This window comes from Leucoraja erinacea, chromosome 6 (genome assembly GCF_028641065.1).
Source record: "Leucoraja erinacea ecotype New England chromosome 6, Leri_hhj_1, whole genome shotgun sequence".
NCBI lineage: Eukaryota > Metazoa > Chordata > Chondrichthyes > Rajiformes > Rajidae > Leucoraja > Leucoraja erinaceus.
This window is the reverse complement of record NC_073382.1, coordinates 45355220-45362167: the sequence shown is the minus strand read 5'-3', so window position 1 is coordinate 45362167 and position 6948 is coordinate 45355220. Positions and strand designations below refer to the sequence as shown.

The 6948-nt window shown below is 45.4% G+C and overlaps 2 non-coding genes across 2 annotated transcripts; both read right to left on the bottom strand.

Annotated features, from left to right (window-relative positions):
* Window positions 1-235: 235 nt before the first annotated feature.
* Window positions 236-307, bottom strand: trnae-uuc (transfer RNA glutamic acid (anticodon UUC)). Its single transcript has one exon. It is a non-coding gene; the product is annotated as a tRNA-Glu (tRNA).
* Window positions 308-6466: 6159 nt separating this feature from the next.
* Window positions 6467-6538, bottom strand: trnae-uuc (transfer RNA glutamic acid (anticodon UUC)). Its single transcript has one exon. It is a non-coding gene; the product is annotated as a tRNA-Glu (tRNA).
* Window positions 6539-6948: the final 410 nt, after the last annotated feature.

The following is a 6948-nucleotide window of genomic DNA, read 5'->3' as shown; positions in this document are numbered from 1 at the left end:
AAACAAAGCTCCAAAAAACTCTTAATTTTTGATTTTGCAGAGGGATTTTGCGCTGATATTGTTTCTTCACAAAAACATGACAAATCCAATTAAGTTAAATAAACCCTAAACATCGATAGCGATCGTAGTTGTCAGGAACAACAGTGAAGTGGCACAATTTAGTCTGTGAATCAGAAAGTAAGTCAATAAGAACAGAGAAAACTTATTTAAGCAGCAAGCTTAATAAAAAAGTCACTTCCCATACCGGGAGTCGAACCCGGGCCGCCTGGGTGAAAACCAGGAATCCTAACCGCTAGACCATATGGGAGATGTTACAATCCGTTTCACGAAATGCCTTAATCAAATGAGGAAGTGCATGTACCAACATTTTGCGTTTGGTTGCTGTAAATTTCATCCATTTTATCTTCTAATAAAGTAGAGCGATTGCATTTTCTAATCTGACTCTAGAGGCACACCGTGTCGGGGTGTAGCATTTTAACAGGAGGGGAAAGAGAAGGCTTTCTGGAGAAAACTGAGTAACTGCAGGGGGTAGTTGCAGAAACAGTAATCAGGGACAGAATTAGCAGAAAAGCCAGCGTGGATTTTTATAAGCAAATTATGGCCAAGGAACAATAGTGCTTTAAATAAAGTCACGGAGAGGGTGGTTGCAAGAGGAACTAGATGCTGCCTGACCTTTGGATTGAAGTTCATGCAATCATATGGGGTGTAACTATATGGGGACATTGATGAAATGACAGAACATAGAAACATAGAAATTAGGTGCAGGAGTAGGCCATTCGGCCCTTCGAGCCTGCACCGCCATTCAATATGATCATGGCTGATCATCCAACTCAGTATCCCGTACCTGCCTTCTCTCCATACCCTCTGATCCCCTTAGCCACAAGCGCCACATCTAACTCCCTCTTAAATATAGCCAATGAACTGGCCTCAACTACCCTCTATGGCAGAGAGTTCCAGAGATTCACCACTCTCTGCGTGAAAAAAAGTTCTTCTCATCTCGGTTTTAAAGGATTTCCCCCTTATCCTTAAGCTGTGACCCCTTGTCCTGGACTTCCCCAACATCGGGAACAATCTTCCTGCATCTAGCCTGTCCAACCCCTTAAGAATTTTGTAAGTTTCTATAAGATCCCCTCTCAATCTCCTAAATTCTAGAGAGTATAAACCAAGTCTATCCAGTCTTTCTTCATAAGACAGTCCTGACATCCCAGAATCAATCTGATGTACCTTCTGTGCACTCCCTCTATGGCAATAATGTCCTTCCTCAGATTTGGAGAGCAAAACTGTACGCAATACTCCAGGTGTGGTCTCACCAAGACCCTGTACAACTGCAGTAGAACCTCCCTGCTCCTATACTCAAATCCTTTTGCAATGAAAGCTAACATACCATTCGCTTTCTTTACTGCCTGCTGCACCTGCATGCTTACCTTCAATGACTGGTGTACCATGACACCCAGGTCTCGCTGCATCTCCCCCTTTCTCAATCTGCCACCATTTAGATAATAGTCTGCTTTCCCGTTTTTTGCCACCAAAATGGATAACCTCACATTTATCCACATTATACTGCATCTGCCAAACATTTGCCCACTCACCCAGCCTATCCAAGTCACCTTGCAGTCTCCTAGCATCCTCCTCACAGCTAACACTGCCCCCCAGCTTAGTGTCATCCGCAAACTTGGAGATATTGCCTTCAATTCCCTCATCCAGATCATTAATATATATTGTAAATAGCTGGGGTCCCAGCACTGAGCCTTGCGGTACCCCACTAGTCACTGCCTGCCATTGTGAAAGGACCCGTTTACTCCTACTCTTTGCTTCCTGTTTGCCAGCCAGTTCTCTAGCCACATCAATACTGAACCCCCAATGCCATGTGCTTTAAGTTTGTATACTAATCTCTTATGTGGGACCTTGTCGAAAGCCTTCTGGAAGTCCAGATACACCACATCCACTGGTTCTCCCCTATCCACGCTACTAGTTACATCCTCGAAACGAAGTGGTGAAGTCACTGATTCTACACAACAGTCAACTAATAGCTGAGTCTCACGTTGCGAGTTGACACGAGAGGTACCCCGAGTTAAAACTCGTGGTAATAACGTACGATTAACGTTCGGAACTCGTGGACGCAACTTAGAGACTCGTGGCGCTAACGGCAGGTACTCGTAAAACTTAGCAGCTCTTGCAAAAAATCAAACATGTTTAAAATTTTCCACGAGTCAATTTTACTCTTGTGGTTAAGAGTAGGGGCAGAAGCAGATGGTGTGCAAGGTACGTCTTGTTCTTGGGGTGGCGGATGAGGGGGCGCAGCTTGGGCTGTGGGCGAACTGCCACTTGTCGCCGTAGCGGCCCATCGGGGAGCGGGTTCCTCTGGAGTGGAGCGGGGCTGGGCTGGAGTTGCTGTTGACTGTGGGTCTCTGGGTTCTCCGTGCTTGCAGTGGGCCTGGTGATCGATGTCCCGTTGGTCCTGATGTCTCCGGCCACCCCCCTGGGCAGGAGCTGAGACTGGGAACCGTACCACCCTTGCCCCCTCCCTCTGCAACTGCAAACAACCCCACTCTCCTGCTCACCTAACCCCCCCCATCCCCCCCCCCCCCCCCCCCTATCCCATCCAACTCGAGTCCCGTCCCAACCCCCTGGGAAACTGAAGGGAGCGACTGCCCCGGGGCGACTGGCATAAGACTTACAACTTATATGTTCTAAGCAACAACTGATGGGGGTGGAAGGTGAGGACAAGTAGGGGGGTGGGGAGTGAGAGCGGAGCTGCGGGATATAGAGGAGACCCTGGTGAGGGCCTCATCTATAATAGAATGAATGAATAGGTTTATTGGCCAAGTATTCACATACAAGGAATTTGCCTTGGTGCTCCCCCCGAAAGTGACAAAATGACATACAGTGACAGGAATGACACATAAAACATTAAACATTAATAATAAAACATTATTGATTAAACATATTAATTAAATTAAGATTTCACCATCCAATCAGCTTGGAAAAAGGAATGGGAGTCCAAGGACGTCCCAAATAAACATCTGGTGTCAGACCCCACCCTACCGGTCCCTGGCACCAATCTCCCAAGGAAGCAGCGGACGACGCTGAATAGATTCAGAACTGAACATGGCCCCTGCTTGGCCAGCCTTCACAAATGGGGAAGCAGTCCAACCCCACGGTGTGCTTGTGGAGAGCAGCAAACAATGCAACACATCATTGAAGCATGCCCTCAGATTCAGATTCAATTTTAATTGTCATTGTCAGTGTACAGTACAGAGACAACGAAACTCAACAAAGACTCAAAGGAGGACTTGTCATCCTTCATACAGCAAATCAAGAGGCAACTGCTTGGCTAAAGGACTTTGCATTTGCTAAATAAATAAATAATTAAATTCAATACCAGAGCAAAAGGAGGCTACAGATTTTTGGTTATTGAGTAGAGTTATAAAAAAAATAGAAGAGGGGAACCTCCGTTCCCCAAAGAATGAGGACATCTCCAATATCCCAGTCTGGAACACCAGATCCTGGGTGCAGACCATCTGTAATTCGTCCAACAACGGTGGTGTAATCGGCGAACTTGAAGACGGAGTTCGCACTGTGTCTCGATGACACTCTATGACTCAGACCCCACGTAAGCTTCACAATCTCACTGTTGCCAGAACTGACTGTTGTACATTAAGTTGGGTATTAGTCTCCTCTTTACAAAATATGAACATGTGCACTCGTTAAGCAACTGGACCATAATGAAAGACCAGTTTCACCCTCTTCACCCCTCTGCCAACAGGCAAGAGGTACAGAAGTGTGAAAACACATTCCTCCAGATTCAGTATTTAAGAAAGAATTACAGATGCTGGACAAATCTAAGGTAGATAAAAACACTGGAGAAACTCAGCGGGTGAGGCAGCATCTATGGAGAGAAGGAATAGGCGACATTTCGTCCTCATTCTTTAGGGAACGGGGGCTCCCTTCTATTATAGGTGAGGTCCTCACCAGGGTCTCCTCTATATCCCGCAGCTGCACGCTTACTCCCCATCCCCCTACTTGTAACAAGGATAGAGTTCCCCTTGTCCTCACCTTCCTCCCTGTCAGCCGTCCACAACAACCTGGCACTCAATATCAATAAAACCAATGAACTGATTGTGGACTTTGGAAGAGGAAAGATGAGGACCCACAATCCTGTTTATATCAACGGGATGATGGTGGAGAGAGTCAAAAACTTCAAATTCCTGGGCGTGCATATTTCTGAAGACCTTTCCTGGACCCAGCACACTGATGCGATTATAAATAAAGCACATCAACGCCTCTACTTGTTGAGAAGATTACGGAGATTTGGTATGTCAGAGAGGATTCTCTTGAACCTCTACAGGTGCCTGGTTCTTCTTCTTGGTTTCTTGGTCCTCCAAAATATTCCAAATGGAATTTAAACTGGAGGTGGTGAAGGGAGGGCTTTGGCCAGAAAGGGTTATTGGGAAGAAAGAGCTACTTTAAATTTAGTTGCATCTGGTTGGGTAACTATAGTTGGGTGGAGATTATTCCATGCCTTAATTGTGCGGGGGAAGAACTGGTAGTGAGGATATTGTGTGGTTGCATCCAGTGGCGGACTGGGTCTAAAAATATTGGTTGCCAGGAGGACAAAGGGGGCCCACTTCATCAGGGGCCCACTTGCCATCGGGCAAGCTGACACCCTGGCCAGTCCGCCACTGGTTGCATCGTGGCCTGGTTCGTCAACATGAATGCCCAGGAGCGGAAAAGACTGCAAAAAGGTGTGAACATTGCCAAGTCCATCACCGGCTCTGACCTCCCCACCATCAAAGGGATTTATTGGAGTCGCTGCCTTAAAAAGGCAGCCAGCATCATCAGAGACCCACACCATCCTGGCCACACACTCATCTCACCCCTGCCATCGGGAAGAAGGTACAGGAGCCTGAAAACTGTAACTGTCTGTGTGTACATATAGATATATATATATGTGTGTGTGTATATACTGAATATATATGTACATGGCTCTGCATTCCTCTCGTTTATCATATTGTTTCAAGAGTTCAAGAGAGTTTTATTGTCATGTGTCCCTGATAGGACAATGAAATTCTCAGTTTGCTTTAGCACACCAGAACATAGTAGGCACGAGTTTACAGTGTACTATGTTTACATATCCTGTTGTGCTGCAGCAAGTAAGAATTTCATTCTGCTATCTGGGACACATGACAGTAAAACACTCTTGACTCTCTTGAGCCTTGAGATATGCAGCATAAAACAGGCTTAAGATGAACGGATCAGGCCCTGATGATTGTCCTTATCTGCCCTAGTCTCACTCCCTTGCAATGAGTCATCGCACAGAGTATTAGAGTTATACAATGTGAAAACAGGACATTTGGCCCAACTTGCCCACACTGGTCAACATATCCCAGCTATCCTAGTCCCACCTGCCTGCACTTGGTCCATATCCCACCAAACCTATCCTATCCATGTACCTGTCTAACTGTTTCTTATATGTTGGGATAGTCCCAGCCTCAACTACCTAATCTGGCAGTTTGTTCCATACACCCACTACCCTTTATATGAAAAAGCTACCCCTCAGATTCCTATTAAATCTTGTCCCCTTCACCTTGAATAAATCGGGTAACTGCAAGAGACTCTGTGCAGCTACCCAATCTATTCCTATCATGATTGTGTACACCTCTATAAGATCACCCCTCATCTTCCTGCGCTTCAAGGAATAGACCCAGCCTACTCAACCTCTCCCTGTAGCTCACACCCTCTAGTCCTGCCAACACCCTTGTAAATCTTCTCTGAACCCTTTCAAGTTTGACGATATCTTTTCTATAACGGTGCCCAGAACTGAACACAATAATCTAAATGCGGTCTCACCAACGTCTTATAAAACTGCAACCTGACATCCCAACTTCTATACTCCATACTCTGACTGATGAAGGCCAATGTGCCAATTGTACAAGGAAAAGCATTTCAGTCATGGTTACAATTGTGCACATATTTCAGTGCAAACAGTGTGAAGTGATATCTAAACATAATCAATTTCTTCATGCAAAGAATGCATTTCCGTTTGCTTTGAAATTCAGACTAATCTATGGTTGAGATAAGATATCTTTTCATCTTCTGCTTCTATTACGATAGAAACTTTGTAACTGACCTGTATGCATTTCCCTTGTGGTAGAAACTAGACATTTAGTTTCGTACAGAGCTACAGCTTTGAAACAGGCTGTTCGGCCCATCAAGTCCACGTCGACCTGTTCATACTAGCTCTGTGTTATCCCACTTTCTCATCCACTCCCCACACACTAGGGGTAATTTATAGAGGCCAATCATCCTACAAACCTTTTGGGAAGTGGGAGGATTCTTGATTCCCCTACCCTGGGTAAAAGACTCTGCACATTACCCTATCAACTCCTCTCATAATTTTATGCACATCCACAAAACCACCCCTCAGCCCCTGCACTCCAGAGAATAAAGTCCTACAAATGTTCAATTCCCATACCGGGAGTCAAAACCGGGCCACCTGGGTGAAAACCAGGAATCCTAACCACTAGACCATATGGGAGATTGATAAAGCTGCTGCCTCACAGCATAAGGCACCATTTTGTAAAATTTCACTGCACTCGCAAACTTAACGACATCCTTCCTTTGGCAGAGTGACCAAAACAGAATATAATAATCCAAATATGGCCTCATCAACATGTTGTACAACTCTAACATAATGTCCCGACATCTATATTCAATACCCTAGCTGCAGAGCCGGATTTACAGTACCTATAGGCTTGGCCTAGGGCCTCAAAATCTAGGGGGCTTCCGGCCAAGGTGTATAATATTTTTGACTCTGTCATAGGCCTTTCTTACATATGCTGTCACAACGCACTGCAGTCTCTGAACAACCCTTCAGTAATTTTCCTTGCCCTCCGTTTCAGAATAATACTGTTTTAAGCCGATAACTCGACACTAGCACTGGCAATA